General features: G+C 41.1%; 1 protein-coding gene across 13 annotated transcripts in view; it reads left to right on the forward strand.

The window, feature by feature from the left end:
• LOC102159243 (uncharacterized) overlaps positions 1 to 20,822 on the forward strand; it is a 360,278-nt gene that overhangs the window by 11,236 nt on the left and 328,220 nt on the right. The window lies entirely within an intron of this gene.

Consider the following 20,822-nt stretch of genomic DNA (forward strand, 5'->3'; position numbering starts at 1 on the left):
ATGGAGAAGTCATCAAAATCTCTAACAGAATAAGATTCAGCCTATTACAGGGGTGATTTAGCTGAAATAAAATGTAATGTTTAATTCACAGAAGCTGGAAAAAAATGAGATTTAGGAATATGGAATTGAATAATCAGTTGGAGAAATGACAGTGGTTTTTTTGTCAGAATCCCAGTTGAAAGAATATTAGGACATCAAGATTATGAATGGCCAGAGCCAAATGAGGATTCACGATAACCCAGCAGGATGAGATTGGCATCTGATTCCAAAGATAACAGATTACTCCCTAACACTGACAGAGTTAAATAAAGGAAATGCAGTGTTCTATGTCATATCCTTTAAAAAAAATTAAAAACAATATGTCATATCCTTTTGTTGTTTGGTCATATTTCGTGATAGGGCAAGAATTAATGTATAACAAAACAGGGAAGTTTCTGACACCCTTGTGACCAAACAGCTCCTCAGATATTGCATAGGCCGAGGGGAATAAAAACATGAATGGGAATCCTATGAGAGATATGGTTTGAGGAGGAAAATTGGAGAAGGAAAATCCAGAAAAGTGCCCAGATCTGCGTATGCATTTCCTAGGGTTGATGTGACAAGTTACCAGTAACTGAGTGCAGCAGATGTTTCTTCTTTCATAGCTCTGGAGGCTAGAGGTCTGAAATCAAGGAGTGTGCGGAGCACACTCTGAAGGCCCAGGGGAGGACCCTCTCCTCTCTTCTTCTTAGCTTCTGGTTGCTGCAACCCCTGACACTCTTTAGCATGTGGAGGCATCACTCCTGTCTCTGCCTCCATTGTCACCCTGAGTGTGTGTGTGTGTGTGTGTATTTTCTTCTCATGGGGGCACTGGTTATATTGGATTAAGGTCCATCCTCATCCGGTATCACTTCATCTTCACTTGATTATATCTGCAAAGGCCCTATCTCCAAGTAAGACCACATCCACAGGTTCCAGGGGTTAGGACATCAAAATGTCTTTTCAGGGAACACAATCCACGGCAATCAGTAACCAGAGTTGTCTATGATAGTGTTATGAGATGGGTGGAACAATCCACAGGAAGGGACTGACCCCTTGGAACCATCCCAAAAATGTAAAACAAGGGAGAAAATGCATCTTCCAGAGTTCCTGTTGTGACTCAGAGGGTTAAGGACCTGACATGGTATGCATGAGGATGTGGGTTCCATCCCTGGCCTGGCTAAGTGGGTTAAGGATCTGGCATTGCTGCAAGCTGTGGTGTGGGTTGCAGAGGCGGCTCAGATCTGGCATTGCTGTGGCTGTGGTGTAGGCCAGCAGCTGCAGCTCCTATTCAACCCCTACCCTGGGAACTTCCCTATGCCATAAAAAAAAGAAAGAAAATGCATCTTTAGTTTGGTTGATGATAAGTAACAATGAAAACATATCACTTTCTCTTTACCAGGCTTCTGGGAGCTTTTCATATGTTATGTAATTCTCACAAAGATCCTATGATATAGATATATTTTTTTTTATTATTATTTTCCCACTGTACAGCAAGGGGGTCAGGTCATCCTTAGATGTATACATTGCAGTTACAGTTTTTTCCCCCACCCTTTCTTCTGTTGCGACATGAGTATCTAGACATAGTTCTCAATGCTATTCAGCAGGATCTCCTTATAAATCTATTCTAGGTTGTGTCTGATAAGCCCAAGCTCCCGATCCCTCCCACTCCCTCCCCCTCCCATCAGGCAGCCACAAGTCTCTTCTCCAAGTCCATGATTTTCTTTTCTGAGGAGATGTTCATTTGTGCTGGATATTAGATTCCAGTTATAAGTGATATCATATGGTATTTGTCTTTGTCTTTCTGGCTCATTTCACTCAGTATGAGATTCTCTGGTTCCATCCATGTTGCTGCAAATGGCATTATGTCATCCTTTTTTATGGCTGAGTAGTATTCCATTGTGTATATATACCACCTCTTCCGAATCCAATCATCTGTCGATGGACATTTGGATTGTTTCCATGTCCTGGCTATTGTGAATAGGGCTGCAATGAACATGCGAGTGCATGTGTCTCTTTTAAGTAGAGCTTTGTCCGGATAGATGCCCAAGAGTGGGATTGCAGGGTCATATGGAAGTTCTATGTATAGATTTCTAAGGTATCTCCAAACTGTTCTCCATAGTGGCTGTACCAGTTTACATTCCCACCAGCAGTGCAGGAGGGTTCCCTTTTCTCCACAGCCCCTCCAGCATTTGTTATTTGTGGATTTATTAATGATGGCCATTCTGACTGGTGTGAGGTGGTATCTCATGGTAGTTTTGATTTGCATTTCTCTTATAATCAGCGATGTTGAGCATTTTTTCATGTGTTTGTTGGCCATCTGTATATCTTCCTTGGAGAAATGTCTATTCAGGTCTTTTGCCCATTTTTCCATTGATTGATTGGTTTTTTTGCTGTTGAGTTGTATAAGTTGCTTGTATATTCTAGAGATTAAGCCCTTGTCAGTTGCATCATTTGAAACTATTTTCTCCCATTCTGTAAGTTGTCTTTTTGTTTTCTTTTTGGTTTCCTTTGCTGTGCAAAAGCTTTTCAGTTTGATGAGGTCCCATGGGTTTATTTTTGCTCTAGTTTCTATTGCTTTGGGAGACTGACCTGAGAAAATATTCATGATGTTGATGTCAGAGAGTGTTTTGTCTATGTTTTCTTCTAGGAGTTTGATGGTGTCTTGTCGTATATTTAAGTCTTTCAGCCATTTGGAGTTTATTTTTGTGCATGGTGTGAGGGTGTGTTCTAGTTTCATTGCTTTGCATGCAGCTGTCCAGGTTTCCCAGCAATGCTTGCTGAATAGACTTTCCTTTTCCCATTTGATGTTCTTGCCTCCCTTGTCAAAGATTAATTGACCATAGGTGTCAGGGTTTATTTGCGGATTCTCTATTCTGTTCCATTGGTCTGTCTGTCTGTTTTGATACCAGTACCACACTGTTTTGATGACTGTGGCTTTGTAGTATTTCTTGAAGTCTGGGAGAGTTATGCCTCCTGCTTGGTTTTTGTTTCTCAGGATTGTTTTGGCGATTCTGGGTCTTTTGTGGTTCCATATAAATGTTTGGATGGTTTGTTCTAGTTCTGTGAACAATGTCATGGGTAATTTGATAGGGATTGCATTGAATCTGTAGATTGCTTTGGGTAGGATGGCCATTTTCACAATATTGATTTTCCCAATCCAGGAACATGGAATATCTTTCCATTTCTTTACATCTTCTTTGATTTCTTTGATTAAGGTTTTATAGTTCTCAGCATATAGGTCCTTTACCTCTTTGGTCAGGTGTATTCCGAGGTATTTGATTTTGTGAGGTACAATTTTAAAAGGTATCATTTTTTTGTATTCCTTTTCTAATGTTTCATTGCTGGTATACAGAAATGCAACTGACGTCTGAATGTTAATCTTATATCCTGCCACTTTGCTGAATTTATTAATCAGTTCAAGGAGTTTTGGGGTTGAGTCCTTAGGGTTTTCTAGGTATAGTATCATATCATCTGCATACAGTGACAGTTTGATCTCTTCTCTTCCTATATGGATGCCTTTTATTTCTTTTGTTTGTCTAATTGCTGTGGCTAAGACTTCCAAAACGATGTTGAAGAGCAGTGGTGAGAGTGGGCATCCCTGTCTTGTTCCAGATTTGAGTGAGAAGGCTTTCAGTTTTTCCCCATTGAGGATTATATTTGCTGTGGGTTTATCATAAATGGCTTTGATTATATTCAGGAATGTTCCCTCTATACCCACTTTGGCGAGGGTCTTGATCATGAATGGATGTTGAACTTTGTCAAATGCTTTTTCTGCGTCTATTGAGATGATCATATGATTTTTGATCTTTTTTTTTGTTAATGTGGTGTATGATGCTGATTGATTTGTGTATGTTGAACCATCCTTGTGAACCTGGGATGAACCCAACCTGGTCATGGTGTATAATTTTTTTGATATGTTGTTGGATTCGGTTGGCTAAGATTTTGTTGAGAATTTTTGCATCTATATTCATCAATGATATTGGCCGATAGTTTTCTTTTTTGGTGGTATCTCTGTCTGGTTTTGGAATGAGGGTGATGGTGGCCTCATAGAATGTCTTTGGGAGTATTCCTTCTTCTTCCACCTTTTGAAAGAGTTTAAGGAGGATGGGCACCAATTCCTCTTTATATGTTTGATAGAATTCACCTGTGAAGCCATCTGGTCCTGGGCTTTTATTTGTAGGGAGTGATTTTATGACCTCTTCAATTTCATTTCTAGTGATTGGTCTGTTCAGTTGGTCTGTTTCTGCTTGATTCAGTTTTGGCAAGCTGTAAGATTCTAGAAAATTGTCCATTTCTTCCAGATTGTCAAACTTGTTGGCATACAGTTGTTCATAGTATTCTCTTATGGTTTTTTGTATTTCTGCTGTATCCGTTGTGATTTCTCCTTTTTCATTTATAATTTTGGTGATTTGGGTTCTTTCTCTCCTCTTTTTAGTGAGTCTGGCCAGGGGTTTGTCAATTTTGTTTACCTTTTCAAAGAACCAGCTCTTGGTTTTATTAATTTTCTCTATTGTTTTTTGAGTCTCTATTTTATTGATTTCTTCTTTGATCTTTATAATTTCCTTCCTTCTGCTGACTTTAGGACTTTTTTGTTCTTCTTTTTCTAATTCGTTTAGGTGGTGGGTTAAGTTGTCAATTTGGGATCTTTCTTCTTTTTTGAGAAAGGCCTGGATTGCTATAAATTTCCCTCTGAGCCCTGCTTTCGCAGCATCCCATAGATTTTGAGAGGTTGTGTCTTCATTATCATTTGTTTCAAGGTAGTTTTTAATTTCCTTCTTGATTTCCTCATTGACCCATTGGTTTTTTAGTAGCATGTTGTTTAGTCTCCATGGAGTAGGTTTTTTCTCTTTGCTTTTCCCATGGTTGATTTCTAATTTCATGGCATTGTGGTCAGAGAAGATACTTGAGATAATTTCTATGCTCCTAAATTTATTGAGATTCGCTTTATGTCCCAATATGTGGTCGATTCTTGAGAATGTTCCATGAGCATTTGAGAAGAATGTGTATTCTGCTTTTTTTGGATGTAGTATCCTGAAGATATCAATTAAGTCTAACTTTTCTATTGTTTCCTTTAGGATCTCTGTTGCTTTATTGGTTTTCTGTCTAGAGGATCTGTCCATTGATGTGAGGGGGGTATTTAGGTCTCCTACCATGATTGTATTCTCATCAATATCTCCCTTTATGTCTGTTAATATTTGTTGTATGTATCTGGGTGCTCCTGTATTTGGGGCATATATGTTGACAATAGTAACATCCTCTCCTTGGATGGATCCCTTAATCATTAAATAGTGTCCTTCTTTGTCTTTCTTTATGCCTTTTGTTTTAAAGTCTATTTTGTCTGATATGAGCGTTGCGACTCCTGCTTTTCTGTCATGTCTATTGGCATGAAATATTTTTCCCCACCCTTTCACTTTCAATCTATATGTATCTTTTGTCCTAAGGTGAGTTTCTTGTAGGCAGCATATTGAAGGTTTTTGCCTTTTTATCCACTCAGCCACTCTGTGTCTTTTGATTGGGGCATTCAGTCCATTGACATTTAAGGTGATAATTGATAGATGATTATTTATTGCCATTTGAACCTCGTGTTCCAGTTGATTCTATGGTTCTCCATTCTTCCTTTCTTTCTTTTTTTTTTTTTTCCTTTGGTTGGATGGTCTCCTGTTATTATCTGCTTGAGTGTTTTTTTTTTTTGTCATTTTTTGCAAATGCATTATTTGGTTTTGGCTTGTGGTTGCCCTGTTTTTTAAGTATGCTAACCCCTTCCCATAATTGTGTGTTTTAGCCTGATGGTCCTGTAAGTTCAAACTCTTCATTACTATATTAAAATTAAGAAGAGAGACATACATATAAACAAAAAGGGTTATTTACCTCCTGACATCCCTTGCCCACATTTTATGGTTTTGATGACTCTTTTTTCTTTTTTTCTTTTTAATTTTATTTTGTTTGAAGCATGTTCATGATTAAATCTGTATGCTGGCTTATTTGAGTGACTGCTCTCTGATTGCAGTTTCCTCAGTCCTAGTTCTTCCTCTTCTTCTTCTTTTTTTTTTCTTTTCTTTTTTCTTCCCTTTCCTTCCTTTCTTTTTGGTTTAGAGAAGCCCTTTCAATATTTCCTTTAACCTGGGTTTTGTGTTGCTGTATTCTTTAAGTTTTTGTTTGTTGGGAAAAATTTTTATTTCCCCTTCTATTTTAAATGATATTCTTGCTGGATAGAGTATTCTAGGTTGCATATTTTTTCCTTTTAGCACTTTAAATATCTCTTGCCATTCCCTCCTGGCCTGTAGTGTTTCTGTAGAGAAATCAGCTGATATTCTTATGGGGGTTCCCTTGAAGGTAACATTCTGTTTTTCTCTTGCTGCCTTTAGGATCCTCTCTTTATCACTAACTTTTGCCATTTTTATTATGATGTGTCTTGGTGTGGGTCTGTTTGGGTTCAGTTTGTTTGGGGCCCTCTGTGCTTCTTGTATCTTGAATCCAGTATCCTTTAGATTTGGGAAATTTCCAGCAATAATTTCTTCAAATATATTTTCCATTCCCTTATCTTTTTCTACTCCTTCTGGAATTCCTATTATGCGTAGATTGGCCTGCTTTATATTATCCCATAGGTCTCTTATATTGCTTTCCAGTTTTTTGATTCGGTTTTCTGTCTGTTGACCAGATTGAGTGATTTCCATTATTCTATCTTCCATATCACTGATTCGTTCTTCTGCATTATTCATTCTGGTTTTTACTGCCCCTAGTTCAGTTTGCATCTCTGCAAATGAATGTTCTAGTTTTTCTTGGCTCCTCCTTATATTTTCTAGTTCCTTTCTGAGGGTATCTGCATTACTGTTCATATCTTCTCTTAATTCCTTCAGTATTTTCACTATTTCTCTTTTGAACTCCAGGTCTGTCAGACTGCCGAGATCTGTTTCATTGTTGACTGTTTTAGGTGAGTTCTCCTGTTGGTTTGACTGGGGGTGGTTTCTCAGCTTCTTCATCTTGCTTGTTGTTTTCTTTCTTCTGAGGGAGTTGTACTCTCCGTGATCAGGCAGTGTTTGCCTTGTCACTGCCGTGGAGTATTTCCTGAGGGCTGGCGTTGTTGGTCAATCTTTTTTGAGGCAGTGTGGCTTTTCTGGAGTGTTGATGGGGCTAACAGTGTTTCTTTGAAGCAAAGGAGGACTTCCTGAGGGCAGACAGGACTGAGAGGTCCACACCGCGATGGTAGCAGATTTCACTTGGTCATGCAGAGCTTGCTCTGGTGTTTTTAGGCTGTGGGGTTCTTGCAGGGGGTTGGCGGTGTTGGGCAGCTGCTCTTTAGGGGTGCATCACCCCCTGGGGGCTGGAGCAGCTATCTGGGGCACTGAGAACCTAAGAGGCTCTTCCCTAGGGCAGCCCAACTCAGAAGGACAGCCTGAGAATGTAGGCGGATCTTTTCACAGTCTGGCTGAGCTTGTTGCAGCTTTTCTGGGCTGCAGGGGGTCCTGCCTGGAGCTGGCAGTCCTATGCAGCTGGTCCACTAGAGCATCCCCTGGGGGCTTGGGCGGGTAGCAGGGCCGTTGGAAACCGAAGAGGCTCCTCCCCGGGGCAACCCGACTCAGAAAAACCGTCCGAGAATTAGGCCGATCTATTCACAGCCTGGCTAAGCTTGTTCTAGCTTTTCTAGGCTGCAGGCCTTTTCTCGGGGGCTGTTGCTGTTTGGTGCTGCTCTGCGAAAGTGTAGCCCCTCCAAAGGGCAAGCAGGCCTGTGCAGGGACAGCCCCTGCGGTGGTAGGCTTCAGGCAATTGTTGAGGCCAGCCCCCCTGGATGGCAGGCAGCCCCAAGTCCGTGAGAGCGTAGGGCGTGGCGGGGGTTGGGGGAGGGGATGCACTGGGAAGCACAGTTTTCAGCTAGCTAGCGGGCCTGTAAGCTTGCTGTGGCGTGGGGGGTATTCTATGGGGACCCACCCCTTCTTTTCTCCCCTCCCCAGCACGGGCGCAGACCAGGCTCTTCTCCCAGGTTCCCTCTGATGTGGCTTTCCCCTTCCCCACCCCTGGAGTATTGCTCCCTTCCTCTGCGACAGCTTTGTTTTCTCGTCTCCCAGGCAGTCTCTGCCCTGTCAACTGGTTTCTAGACCTCCCAAACAGTTTCTGCTCTGCCCCGCCCCCCTAGCCCGGGGACTAATCTCTGGAGCCGAGGTCTCGGGGCCCAGCCCCTGCCCAGGCGGCGCCCCCCGGCCCTTTCTCGGGGACTAACCTTCTGCGGCGAGGTCTCGGTGCCCAGCCCCCCTCCCAGGCGTCCCCCGGCCCTTTCTCAGGAATTAACCTTCGGAGGCGAGGTCTCGAGGTCTCGGTGCCCAGCCCCCACCTGGCGTCCCCCGGCCCCCTCTCGGGGACTAACCTTCGGCGGCGAGGTCTCGGTGCCCAGCCCCCAACCAGGGGTCCCCCGGCCCTTTCCCGGGGACTAACCTTCGGAGGCGAGGACTCGTGCCCAGCCCCCACCCAGGCGTCTCAATTTTTGGTGACTGTGCCCGTAGTTCAGATGGTCCGTTGGGTTCTTGATCGGCTTTTCCGTACTCCAACTTACTGCTACACTCTTCTCTGCATCTGGAGATTCCTCCGGTTCGTTTGATCTTTCGCCCGGTAGGTGACTTTCCAGGGTGCGGGATCCCTTTCTCCTCCGCAGTTCCCTTTTGGGAGCCCCCGTCCCGCTCGGATTCACCTTCTCTCACTCTCCTCTTTTCTCCTGTTCTGCCCAATAATGTCACGAATTTCTTGCCGTTATTGGAGTTTAGGTTCCTCTGCCAGCGATTGGTTGCTGTTCTGTGCGAGTCATTTATTCTGTAGATGTGCTTTTTTTGTTGTGTTTGTGGGAGAGGGCGAGCGTGTCCACCTACTCCTCCGCCATCTTGTCCTCTCTCTGATATAGATATTTTATCCCATTTTACAGATAAAGGAATGGAGGCATAAAGAGATAAGTGTGGAACTGAGAACCCAAAAAGACACAAAAGTTACAGGAAGGGTTACTTTGGGTGGTGGGAGATGTCAGGTGAGGTCAGTGTAACACATACAGAGCAGGGATAGCTGCCTGGCCAGGACAATTTGGGGGACCAGCAAAGCCGTTTTAACTGGAGGCTTCCCCACCTTTTAGATTTTCCTGCATACTTGAGACTGCCTGAAATTCCATAGTAGAAACTTAACTCATTGAACCAAAGGTTTAGATCCCAGCTGGTTTGGAATGGGTGTCACACATTCTGACATAAACTGTCTATGTTCAGGAATCTAAAAGGATTGGTATATATCACCCAAACCATAGAGGATTGCAGATGACCTGCCAGTTTTCTGCCTTTCACTCACTAAATTGTCTTGAAAGGGAGGGATTTGTGTGTGTGTGTGTGTGTGTGTGTGTGTGTGTGTGTATGTATGTAATTATAAATCCAGAGGATAAATTGTCATGATTAAGATCACAGTTCTGGAACTGGACAGCTTATGTTCAAATTTTGTCTCTGCTCTCTAAGCCTTGTGGCCTTGGATAAGTTACAAAACCTTCTCTGTGCCTTAGTTTTCTCATCTATAAAACAGGGGTGATGGAGTTCCCGTCATGGCTCAGTGGTTAACGAATCCGACTAGGAACCATGAGGTTGCGGGTTTGATCCCTGGCCTCACTCAGTGGGTTAAGGATCCGGCATTGCCCTGAGCTGTGGTGTAGGTTGCAGACACGGCTAGGATCTAGCGTTGCTGTGGCTCTGGCGTAGGCTAGTGGCTACAGCTTCGATTAGACCCCTAGCCTGGAAACCTCCAAATGCCACAGGTGCGGCCCTAGAAAAGGCAAAAAAAAAAAAAAAAAAAAAAAATTAGGGGTGATAATTACAGTATCTACCTCATAGAGTTGTTGGGAGGGATATATGTGTTAATATGTGCTCTAAAATGGTATCTAGCACATAGTATATATAAACATTTGTTTTTATTATACATATGTTTTAGGGGAGATAAATTATGTGTGAAATGATTTGGCTTTTATTATTGGACACAAGGAGAAGGTGCTAGAAAATGCACATTAGGTAGGGGATGTTGAGGGCTCATCTTTTTATTTATTTAGTCTTTTTAGGGCTGCACCCATGGCATATGGAGGTTCCCAGGCTAGGGGTCGAATTGGAGCTGTGGCCACCGGCCTATGCCACAGCCACAGCCACTTGGGATCCAAGCCAAGGTTGTGACCTACACCACAGCTAATGGCAATGCCAGGTCTTGATCCACGGAGTGAGGCCAGGGATTGAACCCCTGTCCGCACGGATACTGTTGGGTTTGTTACCACGGAGCCATGATGGGAACTCCAGGGTCATCATTTTATACCTAAGTACTACTAGATATGTGTTTGGTTTATCTGAAGCTTGATGTCATTGTGGTGTCAGAGTTATCTGCCAGCCCCTCAGAAGGACTCTGCTTTGGTTCTTTTGATCTTTGCTCAACACATCACAGAATATTATTCTGTCTAAAATACAGGCTTCAAAATATTTTTTTGTTCTGTGTGACCAGGCTATCAAGCTGCATTTAACAGGATAAGGATGAGTATCCCTGGTCTAGGCTTAATCTCCTCTGAGTTTATCAGTTGCTTATTGGTTGATGACAGGACCTCATGAGGATGTGAATCATTGATAAAAAAACTTTAGCGCTAAGTCTCATTCATGGATGAATTTGTATTTAGAACCTGATAATTTGTGAAGTCATTCCTTACCCCTTTTCTGCCCTTTAGTGGAGATCCTACCATTGCTCTGAGTGTTGACTAGTTCCATATCACTGCCTACAGCGAATAGTAAGTGACAAGACAGGAACATCAATGACTAAGTCAAATAATTGCCCCTTTAATCATCTCTGAGTTGTGATACAAGTTTAGAGTATATAGGATGGATATGACATGAAAAGCATAGGCAACGAAGGAAAAATAGGTAAATCAGACCACATCAAAATTAAGAAACTTCTGTGCATCAGAAGACACTGTCAACAGAGTAAAAAGGCAACCCACAGACTGGGGGAAAATATTTGCAAACTGTATAGCTTATAAAGAGTTAATATTCAGACTATATAAAGAACTCCAACAACTCAATGAGAAAACAAACAACCTAATTAAAAAATGGACCAAGGATTTGAATATTCCCCAACGAAGACACAGAGATGCCCATACAGTGCATGAAAAGATAACTCAACCTCACTGGTCATTAGAGAAATGCAAATCAAAGACATAATAACACCTCATACTTATTATGATGGCTATTATAAAAAGAAAAAAGAAACTAACAAGTGTTGATGAGGATATGGTGAAAAATGGAACCTTTTTGCACTTTTGGTAGGAATGTAAAATGGCACAGACATGATAGAAAGCAATATGGATGTTCCTCAAGAAATTAAAAATGGAACTATCATATCTAGAAATTCTACTTCTGAGTATATAACCAAAGGACTTGAAAGCTGGGCTGCGAACAGATATTTATATACTCATGCACAGTAGCATTATGTACAATAGCCAGAATGTGGGGACAACACAAATATCCACCAACATTTGTATGGATAAAATGTGACAGGAATGTTATTCACTCTTAAAAGGAGTGTTGACATATGCTACAACATGGATGAACCTTGAAAACATTATGCTAAGTGAAATAAGCCAATCCCCCAAAGACAAGTACTGTATGATTCCGCTTATATCAGTTACCTAGAGCAGATAAATTTATGGAGACAGAAAGAATGGTGGAGGAGTGGGGATGAAGAGTTAGTGTTTAATGGGTAAAACGTTTCAGTCTTGGAACATAAAAAATGTTCTGGAGATGGATGATGGTGATCCATGACCACCTACTGTTTTTTGCATCATTGATAGTTTTCTAGCCCCATTATTCCTTCTATATTTATTAGTTGGCCATTTTCTATAAGGAAGAGCCTTCTCTTCCTTCCTTCCTTCCTTCCTACTGTCCTTCTTTCCCTCCTTCCTTCTTTGCTTCCATTAGTATGTATTTTTGGAATTTTATTTTAATAGATCATCATTTGTTATGATCACTATTTATTTTAATGCTTAGATTGTCCCAGATTTGGCTAGTGGGAATCACTTCAGTTGGCTTCTGTGTTCCTTTGACATGTCCTCATCTTTCTTTAAGTATGTTCTTGCTTTCTGGCACAGCAGAATATTTTAGGAGCATCTTTTGTTTTTCCTGTCTTAGTGTTGGAAATAGATTTTCCTTCAAGGAGCCCTTGGTTTCTTTTCAGTGAATAGTATTTAGAAATCAAGATCTTGTTTCCAAACTTTCTTTTTGAGTTTAGCCGTGAAATCAGTCTACTCTGGTTGATGAGAATTCTTGAATTCTTGCCCAGCATGGAGAATTCTGACCACCACTCTGACTTTTCAGGGGTGTGTACAAATATTCCGGAGGCCTGTTGGTTATGGGCTCCCTTTGCCTTTCCCCTCCTCCAACTCATTTCCTCTTTCCTGGGACAGACAGTCATCCTAGGGTGTCAGCACTAAAGTCTTGGTAAAGTCTCTGAGGCTTCCTGTTGATGTGGGTTTCAAAGGCAGCAGAGTCAATGTGGAATTAATGCATAGAGAGTAGGAAAGAACCTCAAGCCATATGACAGAACCTCAGACTGTTGGGAAACAAGGAAAGCAGGTAAGCTGATAGAGAATTGGGTATTACTAGGAGTGTTTATCTTCATGTTTTGAGGTCACAATCTTGAAAAGCAAATTTCTCATGTGCAAAATATCTAATATTTATTAAGGATTGACTGTGTGCCAGGCACTGTGAGGTTTGCACCCTCTGCATTATCTCATTTAATCCCCACAATGACATGACACCATAGATCTCTTCCATCCTGATGGAGGGAGAGAGCAATTAAGTAGAAAATGATGGAATTGGGATGTGTATCTAAGCAGACTGGCTCCAGAAGCTGTCATGCTGCTGGACCCCTGGTCTCATGCAGAGGGCATGATGATGAAATGGTGAGCACTGATCTCTTCAGGAGTGAGTGGAGGCATAAGATGAAGTCACTGCTGGTGGGAGATTCCACTAGAAAGCAGGAAGCAATGTTCCATGCAGTGTCAGATGAATTCCCAGGGGGCATGCTTCCGAGTCCCTCATTACTACGTATGATGGCCAGAGATTGTAAACAAGGACACACAGATTTTGATTTTTATTCAACATTTTTCTGATTATTATAGTTAAAATACATTCCTATTTTGGAAAAATTAGAAACTATGAAAAAGTACAAAGAAAAAAAAGGTTTCTTGTAAGCTTATTGTTCAGAGATAATTATTAACATTTTAGTAATGCTGTCTGGTGTTCCTGTTATGGCTCAGTGGGTTAAGAACCTGACTAGTCTCTTTGAGGATGTGGGTTCCAATCCCTGGTCTCGCTTAGTGGGTTAAGGATCTGGGTTGCAGCTATGGCTCTGATTTGACCCTAGCCTGGGAACTTCCATGTGCTGCAGGTGTAAGCTGTGAAAAGAAATAAAAATAATGCTTTCCATGTGTTTTTACTTGTTGAGATTATATGATATAAAAAATTATACAAGGTATAGAGAAAAAGGATTGATTTTTTTCACTAAATCATGTCATATCCCTACATTCTCATGTTGTTAAATAGTTCATCATTAAACATCGCTTCTATATGATATTTTATGAATAATAATATTTTATGAAAATAGTATTTTCTTAAATCTTCACTTAATACTGGGTAGTTAGAATGTTGCCACTTTCTAATTGTTAAAACAAACACACAAACAAAAACCCTTGGGATGAAGACCTTTGTGCATGTTCTTTGCATTTTAGATTATTTTCTTAAAATAGTCTTAGAAATAATCTCTGTGTATTAAAGTATGGTTCTGTTATTTTTATCATTTAAAATAGTTTTATAATTCTAAATTATTTTATTTTTTAATAAGTAATATATGTATAAGGTAGAAGTTCAAAAGGTTATACAAATCACATCAGATCAAGTCTCCTCCTCACTCTATCTTCCAGCTACCAAGAGTCCAGTCCCCGTTTCCTGCTTTTCCTATTGGAAAAGGCACAAACCTGTAGCAAAAGAAAAACTCAAAGCCCACCCACATTGAACCATGATGCCTCTGGCTAATGAAACACTGTTTTGGGTACCTTTGATCAGGTATATTATCCACGAATGCAGAGAAGAAAAGTCCAACCAATATGAGCACAAAAAGAAAGGACTGGTTCATGTAACTTGGAAATCTAAGAGAGTGGGTCTGATTTTAGGTACAGTTGGATCCAAGGGTTCAGATGCTGTTGTCAAGGCTGTTCTTCACTTTGTGGCCCTTGGCTACCTTTGTTGACTTCATCTTAGTATGACATTCTTGACATCAAAGCAAAAATAGCCACCAGCTGTTCCAGGTGTACATCATCCTTTGCTGTTCTTGAACTAAGAAGAGACACCCTTCCCCTCCTAGTATCAAAGTAATTCTTGCAAAATAACTATGGCCCTGCTATGTCATAGGTCCAACTGCTTTCCAATCACTTTGCCCAGGAAATGGGAACATTTTGATTTTGTTTTTGATTTGATTTGTGATTGCCTCTGCCGTGGGGAAGCTGAGCTGTCAAGGAGCTATAGATGACCACTGAGGTGATGGAAGCAGGAAAATTCAAGGAGTTTCCTGGTATCGGATCAAATCTTTACCCTGTGTCTTGAGGAAAGTAAATATTTCCTCTTCACATTATGCAGAAAGATACGATGATCCTTTGAATTATCTGCATAGCTTCTGAAATTTTAATATTTTTATCTTCTTTCAGCCAGATCATGGGGGGCCAGTATCCTTATAGATATGCTTGAATATTATTTAAATCTCCTTAAATTAAATATGCAAACCCCGGGCAACATGGGATTGCCATGAATTTGACTTATCTGTAATGTGTCAAGAAATACTTTGTGATGTTTTCCTCAACAATGACAAAGGAAATAAATTGAAATTAATTCTTTTTAGTTGATTAACCTCATGGCAACATGCATATACTTTGGAGGTTAAGGATGTTGGGAAAACAAGCATCCATTGAGGAAGAAATTGAATAGAAAGGCTTGGAAGAGAAGAACTCACAAATACAAGCGAGAGATTTTTTGACAGTAATGGGAGTATCAAGGGCTGAATTGGCCCTTAAATTGTGTTCATTAAGTGTTGTGTGTTTCTTTGAGGTTTATTAAGACCCTTGAGAGGAGACTAACAAATTTCAACACAGAGAAATAAAGATGCTCATTTAGGACTATAACATGTCTCCCCTGAGTTTTTTTTTAAATGTTATTTTTGACACACTTTTTTGGCATTTTGACATGCTGCTGTTACAAATCCAGTCACAGCACAGTACTTCCATTAGACAAAAAACAACAGCATTTTTTTTTTCCCCTCTAGGCGAAAAAGAGTTTGAAGTGAGATTTGAATTGACTTTTAAGAGTTCTTCAGTGAAGGGAGAGCGTTGAGGAAATATGATTAAGATGATATCTGTGTGACAAGAGGAGGCTAGGCCCCTACCTCCTTCTCCAGGAACCCAGTCTCTGCCAGCTGAGTAGCTATGGGGGACAAGATCCCCAAAGCAGCACATCCTTGACCTTGTCCTCAGGCATTTTGGAAAAAGCAGAAGACCTCACACAGCGACTGTGTAGTTGCCAGAAGATAGAGGGAGTTTGGCTTTTTGCCAGAGAAGAAAGTTTGAGTGTAACATTTCAAGGTTGCCACCCAGATAACTGTAATCTGAAGTCTTTGACAAGAGTTTAGACAGACTTTGAGGACCCTGGGGATGTGGAGCAGCCACTTCTCCAGTGTTTCAGGGATATCGAAGCTCTGAGGCCAACTCTCTCCTCCATCTCTTCTCTTCCTGCCTTTCTCTTTCTCCTTTGATTAGCCTCATCTGTACAACTAACAGGATAGAGGGCGCTGTGTTACCGAGACCTACACAGCGTGCGTCCAGTCCTGGTGAAATGGAATCACAGAGGCCTTTCCATCCATTTCTACCTCCCACAGAGTTAGACCTAGAGAAATGTCCTTAACTTTCTTGAGTTTCCATTTCCCAATTTGTAACATGGGGATAATTATGTTTACCTCATGAGGTCCTTGTGAGGCTTAATGCACCTGACAGATTGTTTAGAATGAAGTAGCTGTTCTGTCAAGGTTGGTTCCTCTTTCCTTTTCTTCCTTTATTTGGGGGAAATGGATGTAAACATATGAAAAAGTGATTAACATTAAAGGACTATTTGCAGATACAGAAACTTTTGGTCTAGATCCTGTTCATCAAGCAGGCTATGACTATGGAAGACTGAACAAATGTCTTTCTTTTTTTGTTAAATTTTATTTTATTTTTATGGCTGTACCTATGGCATGTGGGAGTCCCCTGGCCATGAATTGAATCCAAGCTGCAGCTGTGGCAACACTGGATGCTTTAACCCACTGTGCCAAGCTGGGGATCAAACCCATGCCTCCCCACTGACCCAAGCCACTGCAGTTGGATTCTTAACCCACTGTACCACGGTGAGAACTCCTGAAAAAATATTTTTTTTGATAGTGATATGCACATTATATCACTGAGTAGTGTAAACAGTCCTTCAAAAATGTCTACAATCTGGTTGAAGAGATAATGCAAAGTAGAATAAGTTGACTGAGTTAAATGAAGAAGAGTGCACTGACAGTGTAGTAGCAGGGTTGTACAGTTAGGCTACCTGGGCTCAAATCCTGGCTTTGCTGCCCACTTCTTGACGAGCTGTTTAACCTCCTGTACCTCATTCTTCTCATCTGTATATGGGAGTGAGCAGAGGGGATGACAACAAGAGGAATAACTGAAGTCATGATTAAAAAGCATGTAGACAGGGCTGGCATGATACATGGACACACGATGTTAACTGTTTCTAAAAATAGAAAATTCCAAACGTGAGCAAAATTGGCAGTTTGTATGTTTATGAGGGAACAAGGACAAGGAAACAGTTTCTAACACAGTTCAGGCTTTTTCCATGCAAGTACCAATTGTTCCAAATGGTGTTAGGGCATTTGGGAGGTTGCCGTTTGGCAGGGATTTAACCAATGGCTAACAACTCTGCTTCCCCCGCCTTGCACTGTAGATCAGTGCCAGATCCGTGCATGAAGCATTATTCATACTGTCTCTTTACACAGCAGTTAACCTTGCTTGTCACTGCTTCCGGTGGGGGATCAAGAACATTGAAATTGTGGAGGTGGCATCATAAATCATGGTCACTCCTTGACATGGCCAGACAAAGCAGCTGGAAAGAGTCTCAGTACAATGTCAGCTCAAAGTTGAAACGCAAAGTTTTAACATATTCATTTTCTCTCTGTTTATATTGTCATCCTAAATTTTCCTTTTTTTCCCCATGACTCAAGTGAGTGAATAAGAGATTGATCTTGGCAGCTTGGTGGGTTAATTTACTAGGCATGATTTTGCTTTCTTTTTCCTTTCCCCCCCCCCTTCAGATGTGAACATTGTGACTTAAAGAAATAATTGAGCAGGCTTAACTTGAGGTAGCCAGAGAGCTGTTTTCACCCAAGAAATCTCCAGTTTCAGTCTCTCATTTTCTAAATAGAAATTCTCTTCAGCTACATTCCTAGGACCTAGTGGTATACCTTCAACAGAGTAGGCACCTGACACACATTTGTGAGATGAAGGAGTGGCAGTTGTGGCTTTCTAGCTCTCTCATGATTGCTTTTGTTTCTTCTGCTCTTTTCCAAGATCTTCTCAACTGACCCCCTCAAGTGTCTCTTGGGTATTGACTGGTTAAATACTTAGAAGAGTGCCTTCTTGGTTTGGCTCTTTTCCTACCCCACTTGGACCCCAAGGTCTATAACTAACTTCAGGCTTGTGCTTAAGAGGTCTTATAATCTTGACCTGTCTCCATTCAGTCATCTGCTTCCTTGGCTCCTAATACAGGGCAGTTGGATTTTATGAGAACTATAAATCTCTCCCCAGAAAAATGCACAGACACACAAAGCACACAAAGTTTGGCACATGATTTTTTGGGGACCTTTTGGGAGCACACTTATGGATCCAAGATAAAGACCCTGCCTTTTAGAAAAATTTTTATTGGAGTATAGCTGACTTATAATGTTGTGTTAGTTTCACATGTACAGCAAAGTGAGTCAGTTATAGGTATACATATATCCTTTCTTTTTCAGATTCTTTTCCCCTGTAGGTTACCGCAGAACATTGAGAAGAGTTCCCTGTGTTCTACAGTGGGTCGCTGTTAGTTATCTATTTTAAATACAGCAGTTAAATTTATCCCTCTCCCCTTTAGACTTTGGAAACCATAATTTTGATTTTTGAAATCTGGGAGTCTGTTTCTGTTTTGTAAATTAGTTCTTTTGTATCATTTTAAAAATTAAATTCCACCTTTCAGTGATATCATATGGTATTTGCTTTCTCTGTCTGACTCCCGTCACTTAGTGTGATAATCTCTAGGCCCATCCATGTTGCTGAGAACGAAGACCCTGCCTTTTGTAATGGCCTGTTTAATTATCAATAGCCTCTGCTGGGTTCTCCTTTCCTGAGTTTCTCTCAGAGAGTATGTTCTCCTGAATGCTCTTGCCCTGCAGGAAGCTTAGTGGCAAAGGCCTGGCACCTGTCAGAGGAGAGCTGAAGGGTACCTAGTACTCCCAGGGTGAGAAGGGTGATCTAATTCAGTGGCTCTGTGTTAGAAAGTCACTTGCTGGTGGTGTGCCCTAGGTTCTATAATATCAACCTTTTTTTGTAACAAAAGAACATTTTTATCTCCTATTTGTTTTACTTTTTTGTTTTATTTCATCATTGATTCAGAACTCCAGGCTTTGAAAAGGTGTATTTTTGGGGTGGGGAATGGGTGGGTGGGGGACATATGACTTTCAAGTGCTAATATTACCCCACACTGCATTCATCATGTTCTCATGCTTTTTCTCCAGAATTTGTCTCTCCTCTGCTTTATTTTAGCTTTCTCAATGCCAGACCTCTTTTTTTTTCTCCCGGTGGTCTTTCTAGAACTTAGCTACCTGCAAGACAAATTTTCTTGAAACTCTCTTGTTAATGGAAGCATTGGGAGATTTTATCCGGTTTTCTCATTCTGTCTCAAGACTACAATGGGACACATGGGTTCTTTTTAATGCTTATATGGGGGGGAAAAGAAAGACTTTAAAAATATGTAACTATTTTCCAGCTTTATTGATACATCATTGATAGTAAGTTTAAGGTGTACAATATGAGAATTTAGTACACGTATATATTACAAAATGATTATGCAATAAGGTTAGTTAACACTTCCATTCTTTCAAGAAAGACTTTTCAGTGACGTGTCAGTTAACTGATCAAAATTTCTATACTCTGTGGGGAAGTCCAAAGGAAGCAGGAATCAGAGATCTTGCTGTCACAAAGTTTATGGTTTAAGTAGGAGGACCGTGTAAATAAAAGTTACATAAAATCACACATAATTCTAAAATATCAAGATATATAGGAGATCTACAGGAATGATTCAGATTTAATTGAGAGTGCTGGCATGATTGAATGGGATGGGAAAGCTGAACTTGTGTTAGCTCTTAGCACCTATTAACTTCTTTATCAGTGTATTATTGGACTAGGTCAGAAGACCTGAATTACTCTTACCTCTTACGTCGGGATACATTGCTTTGTACCCCGAGACCTCTTGGTCTGTGTTATGTTCTGTGTCTGTACAGTTTTAGCTACCTTAGTTGGCTTACTGTATATATACAAATCTGGTTTCTGTTTTGTTTTATTCTTTCCCAAACTCTATGTACATCCTGGCCTAATTCCAGAAGGTGTGAACTCATTCCATAAACAACAAGAAATAGCACATTTTTTTTTTTTTTTTGTCTTTTTAAGGCTGCACCCATGGTATATGGAGTTTCCAAGACTAGGGGTTGAATCTGAGCTATAGCTGCTGGCCTGCACCACAGCCACAGCAATGTCAGATCTAAGCCTTTTGCAGCCTACACCACAGCTCATGGCAACCCAGATCCCTGACCCACTGAGCAAGGCCAGGTATTGAACCTGCATCCTCATGGATACTGGTCAGATTCTTTTTTTTTTTTAAATATTTTTGCCTTTTCTTGAGCTGTTCCCATGGCATATGGAGGTTCCCAGGCTAGGGGTCTAATCAGAGCTGTAGCCACTGGCCTACGCCAGAGCCACAGCAACGTGGGATCCGAGCTGAGTCTGCAACCTACACCACAGCTCACGGCAACGTCAGATCCTTAACCCACTGAGCAAGGGCAGGGACTGAACCCACAACCTCTTGGTTCCTAGTCAGATTTGTTAACCACTGCGCAATGAACTCCGCTGGTCAGATTCTTAACCCACTGAGCCACAACGAGAACTCCGGAGATGAGATTTCTTTAGATAAAAATTCCCTGATGCAAAGCTTTAGATTCCTTGAACTGAATCATGCAGGAAGGACTGGAAGATTTGGGGGCAATGACATACTAGACCCCAAAATGACTTCTGACCACACTTGAGTCCCAGGAGGTGAGTGGGGTTTTTGAGGATTTGTTCCGAGGATGGTTAGTCCAATGTTATTGTTATTATGTAGAAACATCCTCAGTATTTATTGAGGCTCTGGCCAAGCTGCGAGCCAAGTGAGCCAATTAATTGTTGAGCCCAGTTTCCACATTCCTATTAAAAGTCAATTGGAAGAGACAGGATTTCCAAGCAGTTTATAGTCCACTTTATTTCCTTTCCTTTCTACCACCCTGTGATTTTGGTAACTCTATTACTCTGATTGGAAAAAATTGTTGTCTAATGATGTTAAAATGTACAGCCACTGATAAACTGTGACCAGTCCTTGGCTTTTTGCAAGACTGGGAATATTAAGATGTCATTA

This window comes from Sus scrofa, chromosome 6 (assembly GCF_054392235.1).
Source record: "Sus scrofa isolate SSC_HxYL_T2T_F1_AM1 chromosome 6, Sscrofa_HxYL_maternal_Yorkshire_Landrace_v2.0, whole genome shotgun sequence".
In the NCBI taxonomy this organism is placed as follows: Eukaryota; Metazoa; Chordata; class Mammalia; order Artiodactyla; family Suidae; genus Sus; species Sus scrofa.